This window comes from Alligator mississippiensis, chromosome 11, assembly GCF_030867095.1.
Source record: "Alligator mississippiensis isolate rAllMis1 chromosome 11, rAllMis1, whole genome shotgun sequence".
NCBI classification, from domain to species: domain Eukaryota; kingdom Metazoa; phylum Chordata; order Crocodylia; family Alligatoridae; genus Alligator; species Alligator mississippiensis.
The window spans coordinates 24,481,639-24,502,867 of NC_081834.1; the positions used below are offsets into that span (position 1 = coordinate 24,481,639).

The 21,229-nt window shown below is 44.3% G+C and overlaps 1 protein-coding gene across 1 annotated transcript in view; it reads left to right on the forward strand.

Annotated features, from left to right (window-relative positions):
• The window catches only part of UNC13C (unc-13 homolog C), a 524,763-nt gene that overhangs the window by 102,956 nt on the left and 400,578 nt on the right, over positions 1 to 21,229 (forward strand). The window lies entirely within an intron of this gene.

Consider the following 21,229-nt stretch of genomic DNA (forward strand, 5'->3'; position numbering starts at 1 on the left):
ATAGAAAAATAGTAATGATTTACTTCGAGACTCATCAGAGCAGTATCATGATTTTTATAAGTATCCAGTGTGGTTCCATCTTCTTTCACACACATGTAGAGGTGAATTAATTCCATGTACAGTTCCACTGAATTTAGTGCAGTTACTCCAGGGATACATATGATCCATTAATTTCCAGTGACCAGCATGATTTTAATTTGAAGCTCTGCTGGGGTTTCAAATAATTACAGCTGATCCACAATAGTCTAAAGCTGTAGGAGCCTTGTGATTCCCCAGAGTCCCAATCACAATTCCATATGTCATTCATTGGACCTAATCTTATTATTTGAAGCCAACTGAAAAATTCCATTGATTTTGGAAAAAGATGGAAAATGATATTTCTTTGAGAGTGTGTGTATAAGAATTTTATTTTTCTAGACTGTTTTATGCATTTCCTACTTGAGTACTATATATTAGACATTCTATATTTTTAATATTTCATCTTTAGAGTTTACTGCTTCATGAATTGAGATTAATGCTTCTAAATTATGTTTTCTGAAAAGTACAAATGTCAACCAACAGTATAAACAGACTAAGATAACTCAAGCCAAAATATTATTCCTCAAACTGAAAATTATTGTTTGGAGGAGGTGTGTGTGTATGCATAGATTGATATGGTTTGAGATTGACTGGGGGGAATACAAGTGAACAAAAATTTTCGTTTTGGCTAGGGAAAGACATTCAAAAAGTCTGAGCCTGAATTGTTTCAGTCTTTTCAGTTTAGTCTAACCTGGCTAGACTAAATCAGTATTTTAACCAATTACAATATCAGTGGTATCCAAAAGGAGGAATGACTGCATGTTAAAAAAGAAAAAAGAAGAAAAAACAGTAATTCTTTACTGTATCCAGTTTCTCACTTAGCAGAGCCTGCAATGTTTTAGTAACTTGGGGCACACTTCACAAAGGCTAGGGACAGACATTACACATAAACCAGTTTAAGTGATCAGAAACTGGTTTAAACCTGTAACAGAACAGATGTTCAGTGTGCATAAACCAGTTTGAAAATGGCTGAAGCCAGTTTGAGCTAAACCTGGTTGAATGTCCCCTGGCTGGCTTTAGAGTGCCCAGATAGCTCAGTCAGTAGAGCATCAGACTTAACTGATTTGGGTCAAACTGGTTTATGCAATGTTTGTCCCAGACTCTTTGCTGGTTTAATCCCAGAAATGCAGGCACATGCCTGCAGTGGCTTAGGCTAGAAGCCGGCGGGGGGGGCACTATATCATTCCTCCCTTCCCCAGGGCTGAGCTGAGGGGGACATGGCCAGGCCCTAGCAGGATGCTGTAATTAGGGAAGAGTTGTCCCCCCCCCTCTTGATAACAGAACATTTATCAGCTCTGTTATCAGCACTTAATAACCCATCAGAAAACAAAGCCTCACTCATTACAAGATCTTCTTAAACAGCTTTTTTTCAAAGGAAGGAATGCAGGGACATTACCATTTGAGCTGTTGATTACCTCCAAGAAGCCCTAAGTGGACACTGTCTGCCTTACACAGCATTATCTAGCATACCACACACTGGCTACAGTACATGCTGTGGGAAGGAGGAGAAAAGGATCTTCGCTTAAGCAACGAGTTGGGGCGGGGGGGGAGGGAGGCACAGGGAAGCCAGCAGACCCTGCTGGGCCTGTAAGTCTCTACCAGAGTTCTGGTACCAGGGAAGAGAGGGGAGGGGCCAACTCTGCTGTGGAGAGCATGCTGGGATGCTGGGGGTGTCTGGTTTAGCTTAAACCAGTAAAGGGTCTGGGACAGACAATTGCATAAACTGGTTTGACCCAAAGTCTGATACTATATTCAACCAGGTTTATCTCAAGCCGGTTTCAGCCACTTTCAAACTGGTTTATGTACACTGAACATCTGTTCTGTTATAGGTTTAAACCAGTTTCTGATCACTTAAACTGATTTATGTGTAATGTCTGTTCCTAGCCTTTGTGAAGTGTGCCCCAAGTTACTAAAACATTGCAGGCTGTGCTAAGTGAGAATCTGGATACAGTAAAGAATTACTGTTTTTTCTTCTTCTTCTTTTTTTTTAACATGCAGTCTTTCCTCCTTTTGGATACCACTGATATTGCAATATTGCTTTTAATCAACTTGATCTCTCACTGTTTTAGGTAATTTTAATGTTGTTATGATTAAATGCTCAGATAGTATGATGGTAAACATGGCAGAAATGCATATTTACAAAGATAAATTAAGAGTGGCACCAGGTTATTGTTTTGTCTGTTATATAATGGAGATTTGGTGGAGGAATAGCCTCTATTACTATCTAGGAGCCAGTTTCTATCTCCACCTATAACTTCTATAAACTTTACGCAAAACTTTGCCCTTTCCATAGTTCACTTTATTTAATTCTTATCTTGCTGTTATAAATGATGCAGACCATATACAGATTTGTCTGGGATAGTTGAGGATTAAGAAAAAATCCTTGGTTTAATTGTAACCCTATTGTAACAGTCCTGCTATAAATGCAATAGTCATGTTATAGGTGTTAAATATTCTGTATTCATAGATATGGAGACAAGATGTTCTCTTATACAGGTTTTACAGAAGCATAAGTTGTTGTTGCTTATTTACACTGGTTAAAGTGGGTGGAAAATCAGAGCCTATCTTTTTAAAGGATGGTAACTTTGCTATGAAAAAAATGCAATATTTAGAAAACTATAGAGACTCTTAAAGAAATTGAAGTGAAACTGGTGCTTTGGGACTGTTATTAAGACAGTGTGACTGGCCTGCAGCATGCTCCATACAGAGCATGACAGAAGTTGTTCTTAGACCCATGTCTCCAGATTCTGAAATGGCCTCAGAGGTCCATTTGCAGGAGATACAGTTACTGTGTCCACGTAACTGCTTGGGTCTTATACCATGAGACCCTCCTCTAGGATCAGTGGACGGCAGAGGTGACTCAAAGCAGCATCTATGTGTTATCCCTTTGTGAGTTTACCTCAAGCTGGGGGAGTTGGGTATTTATGTATCCTACTACATCATTATTACATTTATCCAACTTTCACTATAACATAGGACTATAAATTACAATCATGGAAAGTACAATATTTAAATATAACTGTCAGAGACTTTTTCAAACTTGTCTTAAAATTAATTACCAGAATGAATAAACCACGTCTTTTTACATTAGAGCTGTTCTCTTTCCTTCTCTCTCTATATTTATTCAGCATAGCCCAGTCACTTGGGCTGATTCTAAGATGGTACTCAGCTGGATGGGATAATGCCTATTTTGCCACAGAAAGATTGGACTCATTTTTTTCATGTTCTTAATATTATATTTTAGCTGTTATTAAGGCTCTTTAATCCTAGTTTCATTTGCAGAGAAGTTGCTAGGTATCTCTTTCATGGCCTTTTAATATACAGAGGACCAAGAAAAAAGCCTTAAATCCAGCCTCATAATTGCTTTATAGTGCTAGCTATTTGCTCCCAATGCTAATATATAATTTTTCTACTCGTTAACATATGCTTTATATGCCCATCCCTGGTTTTGCACATCTAGCAAAAGCATGGATTGTATCCATGGTATTTCTACAAATAGCCTTGTCATAACTTGTAATCCCAATAATTAGCTGGTGCTATTCCATTTTTGTGTTTGCAAGAATCATAATATTGGTTAAATGTAGTGTCTTTATATTTCAGTGATGCTTATTTTGACATAATTCTTGCCTTTACAAGCAGCATATCTGTATATAAGCAGCATATCAGCTCAGGAAGGGAATAAAGTTTGCTTTTCACCTTCTCTGTAATTATTATGAATTGTTAGGAAAATACCTTTTGTTTATTCATATACATTTAAAGTATGTAGATCACAAATAAAAATTGTGTCTATTTTTCATCAGTCTAAAACAAATCCCTAAATATTTTATCCTAACAAGGTCTGTTGCCTTTAATTCTTTTGCAAATGTGAAAGAAAATTCATTTGTTGACTCTCAGATAGCAAAACACTTAGCCTGAGGTTTGTGATGGATGTGAATTGTTGGCTAATTTCTTTTTACACCTTGTCCATTTTGCAAGGCTCAAAATTCTTATTCAGCCTTCAGATCAATTGGGGAAGATTCTGATATACAAGTGTCCCATAGGGAAGTTAGTTAAGGGATCCAGGTTCATGTGTGTATATATACGTCTTGGTAAGCTAAGTACAGATGTTCAAAAAGCCTGAGGCTGAAGCAATCTGAGGTTTGCACTTGGCTCTAAGCACCCTAGGTTAGGTCAGGCACAAACAGATAGACATTCACCCTTTGGGATGGGGGGAGGAAGGGAGAAGGAGGAGGGGGCACCCACACTGCCTGCACTGTCTGCAGGTTGGGGGCATTGCTACATGCCTGCCAGCAGGCTGCTGGAAAATGCCAAGCCCAGCAAAACAGCCAGGCCACCCCTGATTGGCCAGCCTGGTTCCTCTCCCCAGCTCTGCTCTCTACCAGTCAGTGAGGAGGTGGGAGTGGAGGCCCCTGCCCTGGCTTGCATCCCCCCAGACCAGTGCCACCACAACTGGGGGAGGTGCTGTGTGATGCCTGCCCCACTCTGCCCCCCAGTGCCAAGCCTGACTGACAGCCACAGGCAGGAGGTGGGGCTGGGGGCCACACAAGCAGTCAGACAGGCTGGGCAGTGGGGGAGGAGGGAGTGGAGACCCCCACCATGTGTGTCCCCCCATACCAGCCCAAAGAGAGGTAATCCCAACACAGATCAAAGGGGGCAAGAGGGCGCAAAAGCCCCCTTGGCTCACCAAGAGCATACGGGAATGTCTTCTAGCTAAAAAGGAGGTGTACACCCAATGAAAGGAGGGGGGGCCACCACCAGGGAGGACTATGCCTAGGTTGCTTGGGACTGTAGGGGGGCAGTCAGGAAGGCCAAGGTGGAGATGGAACTGGGACTAGCTACCCAGATCAAGGACAACAAGAAGTCTTTTTTTAAATACATAGGGGGTAAAAAGAAGGTACTGGGTAATGTGGGGCCGCTGCAAGACACGCTAGGAAATCTGGTTGTCACAACAGATGACAAAGCTAACCTATTTAACAATTTCTTTGCCACTTTCCTGAGCAGGGATCGGGTCACCCGCTCCACTGGGACCCCCATAGGCCCCAGGGGAGGCGCACCCAGGCCTAGGGTCAGTGTGGATCTAGTCAGGGAACTTCTGGAGGGACTGGACGTATTTAAATCAGCTGGTCCTGACGAACTCCACCCCAGAGTACTGAGGGAATTAGCAGAGGTCATTGCGGGACCCCTGGCACGGCTTTACGAGCACTCGTGGTGCTCTGGCCAGGTGCCAGAGGGCTGGAAAAGGACCAATGTGATCCCCATTTTCAAAAAAGGGAGGAAGGAGGACCCAGGAAACTATAGGCCAATTAGTCTTACCTTGATCCTGGGTAAACTTTTTGAGAGAATTATCTTGATGCATGTCCACGAGGGGCCAGCAGGGGAGATTATGCTTAGGGGCAACCAACACGAGTTCATTAGGGGCAGGTCCTGTCAGACCAACCTGGTGGCCTTCTATGACCAGGTCACAAAATCCTTGGACACAGGGGTAGCAGTGGACATAGTCTTTCTGGACTTTAGGAAAGCTTTCAACACTGTCTCTCACCCCATTCTCATTAAAAAACTAGGGGACTGTGGTGTCTACACCTACACAGTCAAATGGGTCACTAACTGGCTGGAGGGCCACACCCAAGAGAGTGGTGGTGGACAGGTCTTATTCGACCTGGAGGGATGTGGGCAGTGGGGTTCCACAGGGCTCGGTCCTCGGGCCTGCACTGTTTAGCATCTTCATCAGCAACTTGGACGAGGGGGTAAAAAGCACCCTGTTCAAATTTGCAGATGACACTAAGTTGTAGGGGGAAGTAGGCATGCCAGAAGGGAGAAATAGGCTGCAATCGGACCTAGACAGGTTACAGGGGTGGGCGGATGAGAACAGGATGGGTTTCAACACTGACAAATACAACGTACTGCACCTGGGGGGGGAAGAACCAGCAGCACACCTACAGGCTGGGGAACTCCCTTCTCGTCAGTGCAGAGGCAGAAAAGGATCTTGGTGTCATTATTGATGCTAAAATGAACATGGGCTGACAGTGTGGGGTTGCGGTCAGGAAGGCCAACTATGCCTTGTTCTGCATCCACAGATGCATCTCAAACAGGTCCAAGGAGGTGATCCTCCCCCTCTATGCGACACTGGTCAGGCCGCAGCTGGAGTACTGCGTCTAGTTCTAGGTGCCACACTTCAGGAGGGATGTGGACAACATGGAGAGAGTCCAGAGGAGGGCCACCCACATGTTCAGGGGTCAGCAGGGCAGACCCTACGAGGAGAGGCTAAGGGCCCTGAACCTGTTCAGCCTCCACAAGAGAAGGCTGAGGGGGGATCTAGTGGCCGTCTACAAACTAGTCAGAGGGGACCAGCAGGCATTGGGAGAGTCCCTGATCCCCCGAGTACTACCAGGAGTGACTAGAAATAGCGGCCACAAGCTGGCAGAGGGTAGATTCAGACTAGACATCAGGAGGCACTACTTCACTGTCAGGGCGGCTAGGATCTGGAACCAACTTCCAAGAGAAGTGGTGCTGGCTCCTACCCTGGGGGTCTTTAAGAGGAGGCTAGATGAACACCTTGCTGGGATCGTTTGACCCCAGTTCTCTTTCCTGCCACGGCAGGGGGTCGGACTTGATGATCTGCTCAGGTCCCTTCTGACCCTACAAACTATGAAACTATGAAACTCTGTTCTTTCTGGCCTCCTCTATGTCCCTTCTGCTAAACCAGACTGACCAAGGAGCCAGGTTGGATATCCTAGGAGGCATTTCTAGAAGCAGCCTCTTCCCCACCCACTGGCTGATGCTGTAGCTGGTGCCACCACCACCACTGCCCTTGACACCATTCCCCAGCAACCCAGAGCCTTTTCTCTTAGCAGTGGCAGCAGCAGGTAAGGACCCACAGCAGCAGCAGCTGCCACACCTGGCCCAGCTCCCCTGTCAAGGGCTCCCCCCACCTCCTCTTTGCAGCTGCTGCTGCTCAGACATGTCAAGAGGAATGCATAAATAAATAAATCAATCCCTTCACCCAGTGACAGAGAAAGCAGCTGATGGCAGCAGCAGTAGGATTAGATCCAGCCCACCCAGCCCAAGTGCCTAAGCTGAGCATGTGAAGTACCCAGCCCAGGAAGAGGGAGGAAGGAGGCTGAGATGACACTTGGTCCTGACGCTGCCTGGGAGGAGGGCTCTGAGGAAGGGAGGAGAGTCAACATCATGTCAAGTACCAGCTTCAAGTTCTCCCCCTCCCCCTTGTACCTCCTCCTGCTCCTGCTGCCACTGTTTGGACTAGGCACTGTGCAGTGCGTCTCAACTGGACACAAACACACAGCCATCCTAGGGCACTGCACATGGGGTGCAGCCAGGCATCCCCTTCACACTGACAGCCTGACTCCCAATGGTGCCACTGGGATGGGTGGGGCATAGATATGCAAACACAAACACACATGCACACACGCACACACACTGGGGGCTCCAACCAGCTGCAGCTGAGGGCCCAGGCTCCCTCTCTCTCTCCCTGCCCCCCCCCCAACAGAACCCACCCTCCAGCCTGCTGGTGCCATGAATCTGTGCCCACATGCACCCAGCACACCCCTCTCCAGCACTACACCCACTCCCTAGGGCAGCTACTGGGCACCCTCCTCTGCATGTGTGTGGTATGTGGGTAGGGGTAGGATGCTTATTCTTCCTATTATGACTGACCCTCCCCCTTACCCCCTGCTGTCCAGCTGCTACTGACAGTTGTGAGAGCCTGCGAGTGAAGGCTGAAGCTGGCATGCTACCCTGCAAGGTTAATGGGAACCTGCAAGGTAGCCTGGGATGCCAGGGGTCTGTGACCTTATTTGAGTCACTAGGCGATCTGGTACAGAAGTTGGATAGACTGATCTAACCTAAATTGCTTAAGTCTAATACTACATCCATCCAGGTCTATCTTAGACCAAGTTCCACCATTTTTAAACCAGTCTATGCAAGTTGAAATTCTGTTCTGGTTTAGACAGGTTTAGACTGGTTTCCAATCAATGATACCAGTTTATGCATAATTTCTGTCCTTAGCCTTATAGCACTGTATGTAGCAGGGCTGCCATAACAGTGAGTTAAGCATGAGTGCTGTGAGTATGGATTCTAGAAGCAATCTTGATTCTATTAAATGCAAAGTAATGCAGGTGAAAATTCAAACTTTTCATTAATTTTCCAGAAATAAGCCACTTCTATTGTATTAACAAAGTTATTCCAAATAATGAGTATAGCTGTTTAAGAAAATATATATATTTTTGTAAATAACTCCAGAGTTTAACATCAGACAATATGTGAATTATCTGTTTAAAAAAATGCTGACAAACTTTGAATATTTATAGTAGCTCTGGTATCAACTGAAGCTTCCCCAGTACTATTTCTATTTTCTATTTATAATGTTGTATTTAACTCAAAAAGTTAAATTACTCTACAAAATGTATGCCTATAATCAGAAATATTATACTCCCAAAGTAAGCACCTTAAAAAAATGAAGTATCTCAATAATCTTAAATGCTATATGCAACGCAGTGACTTAAAAACATAAAACTATCAGAGTTTATCATAGTTTGCTTTGCATTATAATGCTTTGCATCGCTTTGATCTGGAAATGAGTTAAACATCAGTAATGCAGAGCAGCACTATCATACCATTATGATTCTTTCCAAAGTGGTTATGCTCAGGGATGAAAAGTTAAAATGAAAATTAAACTATGATTTTTTTATGTGAAAATTTCTTCATTTAGGAGAATGCTTGTAAAATGCATTGAATGTTGCACTGACTCCTGTCTGTGTAATAAAGGTGCTAGTACATCAGCCAGATTGATGCTCTTTAAGCAATAATAATTGTAGAGTTTTTGTAATATTTCTGATGATCTGACTAACTGTCTTAAAGTTAATATTAGTGACTCTGTATAGCACCAGAGTTCTTGTGTAGCCAAAAGAATCTCCACTGGGGGTATGTTCTGTATTTATCTGTCATCCTGGTTTCTGCTTTTTATCTGAATTCATGCTGTGTGCAAATAGTAGTAGTGGAAAAATATTTTTGTCCATGTTCAGTAGAACATAATGACCATACACGTTACTAAGAATAGCACACTAAATGCTGGTGAGACATCACAGGCTGCTTTGCGTGTGCAGCACTACTCATCCTGGACCTAATCCCCAAAAGACCAAACCGCCTCTGACATGGATTTAAATCAGGAGTAACTGCACAAATATGAATGCAGTTGCACCAGTATAAAACTGGTGTAATGAAGAGAAGAATCAGGGTTTTTTTTGTTTTGTTCTGTGTTTGTTTTACTTGGATCTATAATCTGATAAAACTAACTCATTAATATAAGGATTGAGAACGACAGTGTAGCTGCTGCTTCATTGTTAAAGTTTTTTGAACCCAGACAGAAAGTATATCTTTTAATGGATGCCAGTTTTTTTGTTTGTTTGTTTTGCATTAAACTAGTTTATTTTATTGAAAGTTTTAGAAAGTTCACTATAAAAAGACAGCTGAAAGGAAATAAATTTAATATTTCATCTAGTAAACCTGAAAAGGTGAGCAGGAGCTTTTGTTTATTGTTTGGTTTTCCTGAAGGCATTATATACAGACAGTCCTCGAACTTGCAACAGAATTGGTTCCTGAAAACTAGGTCTTAAGTTGAAACGTCATAACTCAGAACCAATTTTCCCATAGGAAAATGTTATAAATGGGGGCTTGGTTCCTGAACCAAGGCCCAATACTAGGCCTGTGCGAGTAGGCAGGTATTCGATGAGGCTTTGGATCTGGCCGCTTTGGATGCCAGTGATCCAATCCGGAGCTCCAGATCGGGTTCCTGCTTCAATCCGGCTGAAGTTTCGGAGATGCCTCGGATATCCGGCCGTAGGGCATAACAGGGGATCAATGAAATATCTATAAATTTGTTGTTTTTTGTCTGTTTTGGATGAAACTTGCAGGAATGGTAGCGTCTGCTGAAAGCATGAAGCCTGCCAAGTTTCAAGAAGATCAGTGCAGGGGCTTGGGGAAAACTGCACCTCAAGCTGCTGATAGGCAAAACTCGTGACGTGTGTGTTAAGGCGCAGCAGGGTGAAAGCTACAGGCCTGCTAGCCCCTGCTGCGGCCACGAAGCCTGCCAGCTGTCAAGGAGATAGGTGAAGGGGTTCTGGGGCCCTGCACTGCTGGCTGCTGACAGGCAAAACTCGTGACATGGATGCTTGTGCAGCTGTGTCTGTCTTGGGGCACGGGGGGGGGGGGAGACTACTGCAGGCCTGGCTGCTAAGCTACTGTGTTACCAGTTACCAGTCAATAATGATTCACTCAGGGACCAGCTCAATACACAGTACCTACCTACTAGATAATTAGTTAATTAGCAACAATTAACACCTATAAAATCACAGACTGAGAAGAAATAATCAATACAGACAATCAACTGCCCCAACACAGAGAGTCAGGTGCACAAGCACCCATGTCACGAGTTTTGCCTGTCAGCAGCTAGGGGTGCAGGACCCCAGAACCCAGAAGCCCTGCACCTATCTCCTCAACAGCTAGCAGGATTTGTGGCCTGAGCAGGGGCCACCACCCCTGCAGTTTTCAGCCCACTGTGGTGTAACACATACATGTGACATGAGTTTTGCTTTCAAGAATTTGGGGTGCAGTTCTCCCAAACCCCTGCACCGATCTTCTTGAAACTTGGCAGGCTTCATTCACTCAGCAGAGGGTACTACCCCTGCAAATTTCATCCAAATCAGACAAAAACAACAAAGTTATAGATATTTCATTGGTTCGCCATTATACCCTATGGCCGGATGTCCGAAGCGGCTCTGAAGCTTTTCCGAAGTGGTTTGGAAGCTCTGAACTACTTTGAAAAGCCTAACAAAGCCAGTGCTTCGATCCGGACATTCTGCTTCGGATGCCAAAGCATCTGAAGCTTTTTCAGATCTGAAGCATGGTCCAAAGCCTTGCACAGCCCTACCAGATACCCTATTTTCACCAAAAATAACCCAGTATTTTGTACTCAATCAATTATAGATGAGTAATATAGCTACATTAATGTATTTGTATTATAAATAGCAATCATGTTGATTTGGAAGGACTTCTTTGAGGTGACTTTGCTGGACTTTTTAAAGGGTTCTTGGCTGGAGTCTTCTCAGGTGTCTTGGCTGCAGGTTTTTCTGGAGTCTTGTCCACTTTCTTAAAGAAAGCGTCCAAGGAAGTTTGGACAGATGTTCTCCGGGGAGATGGACGGCACAGTGAACTTGTTTGCTGGCGTGGCGTCACATCAGATCAAGTGTCATAAGGTTGAAACTGACATCAGAAAATCAAAATAGAGTGTCAGTTTATAAACGTTGTATGTGCCGCTCGTTGTAACTCAAAACACCTTTATTTGAAAACTGCCTCTATATGTAGTCCTACTTTCAGAAGTAATCTATATTATTGAATCCAGAACAAGTAAATTCTATTGTGCATATTGCCCTTCATACAAATTATGAACTAAAACAGTCCAAACTTATAAATATAAGACTTAATCCAATGCCCACTGTAATCGATGTAGATGTTTCCATTGACTTTGGAGAGCTCTGGATCAAGGCCATGTTGCCTAGAATTACGGTAGATAGCAACATGCTGAGTTTGCTGATAAGTATTATTTGAAGGAAGGATGTTTTCTGTTGAGATGTGAAGAAAACCAATGAAAAGTTCATGAGCAAGGTTGTTCAAGGTGACAGAAGTTGCAAAGGAAAAGTTTCATACAAAATGAACAAACAAATAGCCCCTACTAATGCAGCCCAGTATGATGTTAGCCTTCTTGGAAACAAGGATACACTGTCTTGTAACTGTGAGTAGTTCATTGATTCTGTTTAGAGCTTAGTATAACTAAAAGATAAAAGATTAAAACATATGTTTATATTTCTTCTATGAGGCTCACATTCTTTCAACATTTCTTGATTTATATATTTTAAGCAGGATATTGCTATTAGAAACTTTATCTCTTTTGTTTAGCTGCAGCTAAGTACATCATCTGCTTGAATCTACTGATCCAGGTTTTTGTTTTTCCACCATCATGCTGCCATGCATATACAAACAACTGCCGAAAACTGGCAATCACAGAAAATTATATTACTCTCAATTTTATCTCGGGGGAGGGACAGAGTAATATATCAAGCTATTGTTGATGCATAGTAGTCTGGGGTGGATCCTCAGTGGTGCAGGTGCACCCTTCCTTTGATTCTACTCAAATTTTAAAACCAACTTCCTGGCAGTAGCAGTAGTATTTCTATTCAGGCAGCAGTGGGAACATTAACTGAATTCATGGATCATTAAAATCAACCTGATTTCCTTCTACACTCTTCATTTCACAGGTGTTAATGACCATCTCTCCTTTTTAAAGGTGTTGATGTTCCAGTAATTAAGCTAGTCCTTTTTCTTCAATTCTGCGGTGTTAGCTGCTCCTGGTAATATAACTCCCATTTCAGAGCCCCACAGTCTGTTTTTAACTCATTCTAATAACATTATATTTGTTTTTGCTTTGATATTAAACTGAGTAATATAACCCTAGGCCCCTAGCTTATTAGTAAACTTCATGTTTCTTTTATCAGGGGAAAAAAGGGTTGTATTATATAAAATGTTGCACCACTCTCTCTACCCCCATTTTCAAAATCCTAGATCTGCCCATGGTAGTGATAATAGTTGTTATATTCAGCATAATTAAAAATGAAACATTCTCTAAAAATACAGAAAATATTTTTTCCAACTTGCTGCAGGTTGGATTCATAAACAATTTTAGCCAGTTTTGCTTATATAAACTATTGATAATTGAATGAATGTCTGATGTTTATAGTTTGGTTCAAAGTACTAGCAGATTTGTTTATCTGACTCTGAGGAACACCATTTTGGATACTTTTTTATTTGTACAGTTGTAAAGTATATTTGTAGGTGCTCATTAGCTGGCTGTAGTTATTTGTCAGCAAAACTGAATGTGTACTCATTTGCACAATTAAAAAGGAGCTTCTGCACTTCATTGCTATCTATGGGCATGTCTCTCAATTCATTTCCAGCTTCATAAATGAAAATTAAATTAGTAGTCTTCATCTCTTGAATGTAAATTTCAAGGCTTCTTTATCTGAGGAGTAAATGGCATCCCATTATCATCTTACCTTCCTCACCAGTGGCTTGTACCAAAGCATTTCAAGCCATGACTTTACTGACTGCCAAGATTATAGCGTCATAGAAAATTAAGGTTGGAAGGGACCTCAATAATTCATCTAGTCCAACCCCCTGCTCAAAGCAGGACCATACCCAACTAGATCATCCCAGCCAAGGCTTTGTCTAGCCAGGTCTCAAAAACCTCCAAGGATAGAGATTCCTTGGTTTTTTACCTCAGTCTTCCTGGGTAGCCTGTTCCAGTGCTTCACTGTGACAGGGGGAAGATCACATGGCCAGTCACTGCACCAGTCAACCCCGCTCTCTAGGACAATCCACTCTGTCTTTCCTGCCATGACTTGTTGGGATATATATGATGCAATAGGTGGGAGGCTGCCCATTTAATGCCCCGATGCCGTGGGGTTTACACATGGCTCCAACTTTCCCTTACCATGTCCCATGCCTTGCAGATGGCATCCAACATTATAATTGCTGTGGCTAGAAGCTGAGTCAAACTCTGCCCCTTGCTAGGCCTCTTACACTCCACTCACACACTCTGGCCCCTCTCACAGGGCCTCTATTACTCTGCCCCCTTTCACTGGGCCTCTATCACTCTTCATTGAGCAGACCCTCCTTAGGCTATCAGGCTTGCCTACATACACCCAGGTGCCTCATGCAGCCTACTCTATGGGTGATGGTCCTTTTGCCCAACACTAGGCTAAGTCTGGTCACTAGCCCCTCTCTGGGCCCTTGGCTTTTACTCACTCTCTGCCCCCTCCCTGGGGCTTGGGGTCTTACAGCCCCAGGGACTCTGGTGCTTCCCTTTAGGCATGCCTGGCCCCATTGTCTGTTATAACACCACTGGGTTGTGGGGGCTGGGGTTATAAAGTGCCCCTACCTGCCTTTCACTGGAAAGGCCACTGGCCTGCCATTTCTGAGGAGCTGCCTTGCCACAGGCAGCCCCACCAGACCATCCTTTGCCAGCAGGGTGTATTTTCAAGTCATACCCAGGACCAGGAGTCTTTTGCCATCCCCATAGCTCTTTGACCCTACCTCCAAGGTGTTCCTGGGCAGCCACCCAGCCAGATGTTATTCTGCGCTGACTCAGCCCTGAGAGCCTGAACCAAAAATGAGTCTGCTCAGCTCTCCCCTCCAGTCACATGGCCATTACTGAGTCATGTGAACACCTCATCAGGGCTGGCCTGCACCTGCTGATTGCCCTGCTGTCACTCACAGCCCTTAAAGTGACAGGCACCCAGAGGTGCTCTGCCACACTATTCTCCTAGTGAGAGAGTTCTTCCTACTGTCTAACCTAATAACCTTCCTACTATCCCTTTCTTCACTTGAGACTATTGCACCTCATTATGTTATCTGCTGCCACTGAGAACAGTCTAGCTCCATGCTCTTTGGAACAATCCATCAGGTAGTTGAAGGCTGCTATTAAATCCCCTCTCAGTCTTCTCTTCTGTAAACTAAATAAGCCCAGTTCCCTCAGCCTCTACTCATAAGTCATGTGTCTCAGCCCTTTAACAATTTTTGTTGCCATCTGTTGTACTGTCTTGATTTCTCCACATTTTTTCTATTTTGGGGGGCCAAAAACTGAACACAACACTCCAGATATGATCTCACCAGTGCTGAATAGAGGGGAATAATCACTTCCCTGAACCTGCTAGCAACCCTCCTACTAATGCAGCCCAGTATGCTGTTAGCCTTCTTCACAACAAGGGCATACTGTTGGCTGATATACAGCTTATTCTGCTCTATAACCCCCAGGTTCTTTTCTGCAGAGATGTTTATTAGCCAGTCAGTTTACAGCCTGTACCAGTGCATAGGATTCTTCTATCCTAAGTGCAGGTTTTTGCATTTGTCCTCATTAAAATTTATGAGATTTCTTTTGGTCCAGCCATCCAATATGTCTAGGTCTCTGCATCCTAGCCCTGCCCTGCAGTATAACTACTGCTCCCCCCCAGGTTAATGTTATCTACAAACTTGCTGAGGGTGTAGTCCATCCCATCTTCCAGGTTGTTGAAGATATTGAACAAAACTGGCCTGAGAAGCAATCCCTGGGTCACTCCACCTAATAACAACTGCCAGCTAGACATTGAGCCATTGACTAGTACCTTCTGATGATCCAATGATCAGCCAGTTTTCTGTCCACCTTACAGTCCATTCATCCAACTCATACTTCCTTAGCTTGTTTGTGAGAATGTTGTGGGAGAAGCCTTCCTAAAGTCAAAGTATATCACATCCACTGCTCTCCTTGCATCTACAGAGCCAGTCATCTCATCATGGAAGACAATCAGGTTTGTCAGGCATGACTTGGCTTTGGTGAATCCATGCTGGCTGTTCCTAATCACCTTTTCCTCCAAGTGCTTAGACTAGATTTGTTAACGACCTGCTCCATGTTTTTTCCAGTCTGTTATTCCCTGGATCCTCCTTCTTCCCTGTCTTAAAGATTGGCACTATATTTGCCTTTCCAAACATCTCAGACTTCTCCTGACTCTGCCACACATTTTCAAAGATAATGGCCAGTGGCTCTGCAATCACATTGGCCAACTCCCTCAGCACTCCTGGGTGCATCGCATCTGGAACTATGAACTTGTACATCTCCAGATTTTCTAAACAGTCCATAACCTATTCTTTCACCACTGTTAGCTGCTCACCTTCTTCTCAAACTATGTTGCCTAGTGTAGCAGTCTAGGAAATGACCTTACCTGTGAAAACTGAGGTGAAAAAGTAATTGAGGACTTTAGGCTTTTCCATGTCATCTGACACTAGGTTGCCTCCTCTATTCAGTAAGAGGCCCATACTTTCCCTGATCTTTTTGTTGCAGACATACACATAGAAGCCCTTCTCATTTCCCTTCATATCCTTTGCAAGCTGCAACTCCAATTGTGCTTTGGCCTTCCTGATTTCATCCCTGTACATCTGAGCAATACTCTTATACTCCACACTAGTCATTTGTCCAAGTTTCCACTTGTAAGCTTCCTTTTTGTGTTTTAGTTCATTGAAGAGTTTCCTGCTAAGCCAATCTGGTCTTCTGCCATACTTGCTAGTCTTTCTGCACATTGTGATGGTTAATTCCTGCACTCTTAGTAAGGTTTCCTTAAAGTACAGTTATGGATGTGTATAATTATAGTACAATTATAAATGTGTTCTTCAAAGTAAAAGGAATCAGAACTCAAGGTAGACCATCTAGATTTTTGCAAAAAAAAAATTATTTAATTGCTAGCTTTCAGGCACAAGCACCCTTATTTAGGTATAGGAGAAATAATTGTCAAATTTCTCCCAGGTCGAAATGAAAGTTCATATTTCATAGGAGACTTAAAGGTGTAGTAAAATATCGTGTTTGGCACAGTTCATTTTATGTAGGTTAGATTCAGAAAAAAGTTGGAATAGTCTGTTTACCTCAAAGTTGTTTGGTGGCAAGCAGGATGTAGTCATATTTCTTTCTGGTTATGATGTTTCATATTTCACAGAAGAGTAAAAGGATGGAATGTTCTTCTGGTCATAAATTTCTTATCAGATAAGATATCAGATATGTTTTGCTGTTCATATCTTAGTTTCTGCCAATCAGACAACAAGCTCTGACTTTAAAGGAGCCAAATCAATTCTAAATCCATGAGTTGTTCAAGAACCAAATATGGCCCTACTACCGGCAAACATCCTCCACCCCAATCTGGGGCTTCAGATGCTTCCAAATCCTTTGGCAGGCATCTTACATGCAGACCCAAGACCAGAAGCTTAGGGTTCAGATGCCCCCAAGTTTGGCTTGCCCTCAGCCATATGACCACAGGAGCAAGCTAGGGAGGAGTCTCCCATTTCCATAAACTCGGTATGTATCTGAGATCCTCCGACTGGAAGCTGGACAATGGGAAGATAACTATGCAGCTCTTGTAGGGAGTCCTGTCTGCAAGTAGACAAGGGTACAACCCTCCACTTCACAGTGCCATTTTAATTATATTACCTTGGTCAGGGTATTTTACCTGCCACAATTGTGATCATGGTATTTCCCCTTCCAGTTAACTTTATGGGAACCTACCTAACATAAAATAGGTAATTTCAAGCCATGGTGACCCCACAACCCAGCAGTGCTCAGTATGTGTGTGTACTCCAGGTACTCCCCACAAAGGAGTGCTAATTAGTGTTGTTCCCCCCCCCATACACACACACACACACACACACACACACACACACACACACACACACACACACACTCATGACTGGAGCTCGGTCTTATTGTCATGAGCCCTGGGAGGCTCCAAAAATCTATATGCAGATGAGGTGCAAAGCATCTTGGTTTGGAAGATTTGGAAGTATCTTCCAAACCTCATGAAGGGCAGGACCACACTAATCAGATGTGACAGGCTAAGAGAGCGGGTGACAGAGGGTTTTTTGGTAAACTGTTTGAGGCCCCATTTGATGATGTTTGCCAGATATTTAAGGCTGATGAAGAAACAGGAATGATTTGAAATGGGAAAGAAAGGCACAGTTCAGCTGTGGGAGTGAAGATGAAGTCAAAAGGTATGCAATGCAGTGGCTTACCATGACTTGAAAAAGAGTCAGTGCTGAGGAAAACTGAGCACAATGGGCACTACCATATATCTTATTCAAATAGGATATACTAATCTATCTTTGATGGATGAAAGGGAAACACCATGACCAAGGCAATGCAATTAATACGGCACTCTGCGGTGGAGGGTGAACCCTTGCCTACTTGTGGACAGGACTCTTTATGAAAACCTCATAGTTAGCTTTCCACTGGCCATCCTCCAGTGGGAGGATCTCGGCTACATGCCGACTTTATGAAAATGGGAAATTCTTCCCTAGCTTGTTCCTGCAGCCATACAGCTGAGGACAAGTGAAACTTGGGGGGTATCTGAACCCCAAGCCTCTGGGTTTGGGCCTGCATGTAGGATGCCTGCCAAAAGATTTGGAAGTATCTGAAGCCCTAGGTTGAAAAGTTTGGGGTGGAGGATACTTGCTGGTAGTAGGGCCACATATGGTTCTTGAATGATTCAAAGCATTTGGAACTGATCTGGCTGATTTGGCTAATTTGACCTGGGATGCAAAAATTTTTTCCTTAAAAAATAAATAAATAAATAAAAAGGTTCCCATCAACATGTTTGCCCCATATGGTCAGATGTTTTACAGTCATGCTAGGTGTTGGTTGCATTTAATCAGCTTCACAGTTGGTTTCCATTAGGGAGCAATACACTTCTGGCAGCAGTTTATTGATACATAGTGTATTTGATGAGGTTTCCTTGTATGTCGATATAAGACAAGGAGCTTTCTTCCCCATACTGATTTGAGAAAAAACCTTATCTTATATTTGAGTAAATATGGTAACATTGTCCAAAAATCTTCCTGTTAATCATTAACAAATATTTGTACTTTGGAAGAGGTAATTTGTTCAGCAAGAGCCTTGTGAAATAGCTAGGGAGATATGAGGTCAAAGAAGGCCTTCCACTTTAAAAAGGGAATTATGAAAGGGTAGAGTTCAAATCTTTAAAATGAAGAAGTTCCATTTGTTTTATGAAAGTCAGAAACCTACTTTTTTCACAGAACTGTGAAATCTCTAGAGGTGAGCCCTCACTATTGATTAGAATAGTGTCTGTTCTATTCCATATTTGAATTCTAGTGTTGAAAGTCCATGCTGAAGGAAGGTGATTTAAGTAATAAAGCTTTTGTCAGGTCCTGGTGCCACCACTAGGTCACTGGTGGCACCAGAGGTTTGAGAGCTGGAGAGCTTTGGGGGATGTGTTGCTTTATGTTGGTTAGTATCTTCTGGTGATTCCAGTGTGGCTCCACATTCACACTGGGAAGAGCAGAACTTGTAAGAATCTGGTTTCAAAATACCACTTATAATAACTGTGACTATAGGTGAATTATTAAGGTTTGGGGACTGTCACAGGGCACCTCAGTGCCTGCTCCTAGAGAGGAGAAACTGCCAGGGAGAGAACCCTGGCAGAGCCAATTGAGCGCAGCTGCGGGTTGCCGGAGCAACTAAGGGGAGCCAGCTGCCTATAGGGGGCAGGGCCTGGCCCTTATAAAGCCCAGGGCCGAAGCCAGGCTGGCAGTTCTCTGCCAGCAGCCGGAGAGGCAGGAGCTCCCTCAGCCGAGATATGGGGAGAAGCCCGGCTTGCAAGTACAGCTCATGATAGCCCTGAGAGGATGGGGCACTATGGTTTAGCCAGGGGGGCTTTATGTTTGCGTTACAGCCAGGAGGCTTATGTTTGTTTGGCTCTGTTATTACACCCGGAGGCTTGGGTGAGGCTGTAGGGGTTGGAGGAGGCCTCATAAGAGGGCGCAGTGTCCTCATAGGGACCCCAGAGAGTGTGGGGTGCCCCAGCGCCAGTAAGGGCGCGGTCTAGCGCCAGGAGGGCGCATCATTCTTACAGCGCCAGTGAAGGCGCAGCTTGCACACCAGTGCGGGAGCAACTGGCAGCGAGGAGCGCAGCCAGTGGGTCGCGGGCGCAACCAATAGGTTGCAGACGGGGGGGACATAGACCCCGGATCGCGTGCAGGGTACATAGACCCCAGCCCCAGAGCGAGGGGCCATTTCATTGAGAAGCCCAGGGTGGGCACGGCGAGCCCCAAAGAGGGGGAGCGCCACATTGTATTATTGAGCAGCCCTAGAGAGGGGCGATACGGAGCAGCCCTAGAGAGGGGCGATACGGAGCAGCCCTAGATGGGCATAGCGAGCCCGGCTGCAGGCTAGTGCAGAAACACCCCTCAGACCGAGGCAGGGCGCTGCGGTTGCCCCGAGAAGACAGGGAGTAGCAGTGCGGGGAGCCAGGGTCAGAGAGGGTATCCGTGCGGTTGGCCAGGGAGGGGCCGAGGCCCGCTAGGGAGTCCCTGAGCGGGACCGCACCATCAGGAGAGTCCCAGTGAGAGGCTGGGTACAAGAGAGGCTGGGCACGAGAGAGAGAGAGCCCAGAGTGGGCTACACTATAGAGGAGGCCCGGGAAGTGGGCGTACAGACCTAACAACGTCCATTACATCTGCGAGGCTTGGGGCGTGGTATCAGGGGAGGTTGGAGCCATGCATAGCCCATAAGGCTAGGGTGTCCAGGAAACACCCACCGTATCGGGAGACCCCCAGGGGGTCCGGAAGAACCACGGGGACAGAGGTCCCGAGTAGCCGTGCCCAGGGAGTCATAGGCAGCCTCCCAACTATATACATATGTTCCAACAAGACGTGGCAGGCGAGAATTAGAGGGTGGCTTGGGCTGGCCTGACACGGAGTGAGGGACCTCAAGGAGATCACGGCCCTCCATGAGGACCCCGCCGTGACAGGGACCATATATTCTCACTGTAAAATGAATGTCATATGCAAAATGGTTGTGACATACTGGATCACTGATATTAAACTTGCTGATGTGATGAGTTGGTGCAAAAACAATAGGATTTGATAGTAAGCAGTTATATTGTGCACAAATTGGCGCTTATCTATAACTTCCACCTTAAATCCCACTATTCCAGTTGGCTGGAGATGGCATTTTTTAGCCGAAATCAGACAAAGCCAGCAAACATAGAAACTGTTGTCCTTTTAAGTTCTTCCCCATATTTGAGGAATACATACTTTTGTAACAGAAGAATTCAGAATGGTATCTAAAACCTTTTGTCACTATTTTACTGGCTAAGCAAAGCAGAGGCATTGCTGTTAACATGGTGCTATCAATTTTAGATGAAACATATATTGCATAAATGGCAGGACATTGCTAATTTAGGACTAAATAATGGGTGTGGGGGTTACACACAGTCTGACAAGAAAATATAGGACTAATTCTGAAATGCTCCTCACAGGAAGCTTGTAGTATGCAGACTTAGGGCTCCAGTCATTCTGCCTATTAGCCAGAAAAACTGGAGTGAATATGTTGAGCCCATCATCATTTTAGCTACCCTCCTTCCTGGTGAAAATTGCCTATGTGCTGACCATTAGTGTGGGTTAAGCATTAATAATCTGACTGTAGTTTGTTCCAGGCTAGTTAGTATTCCATTGTTGGTTTTTGTTTCTGTCTTGAAGGAGAGATGATACTGAA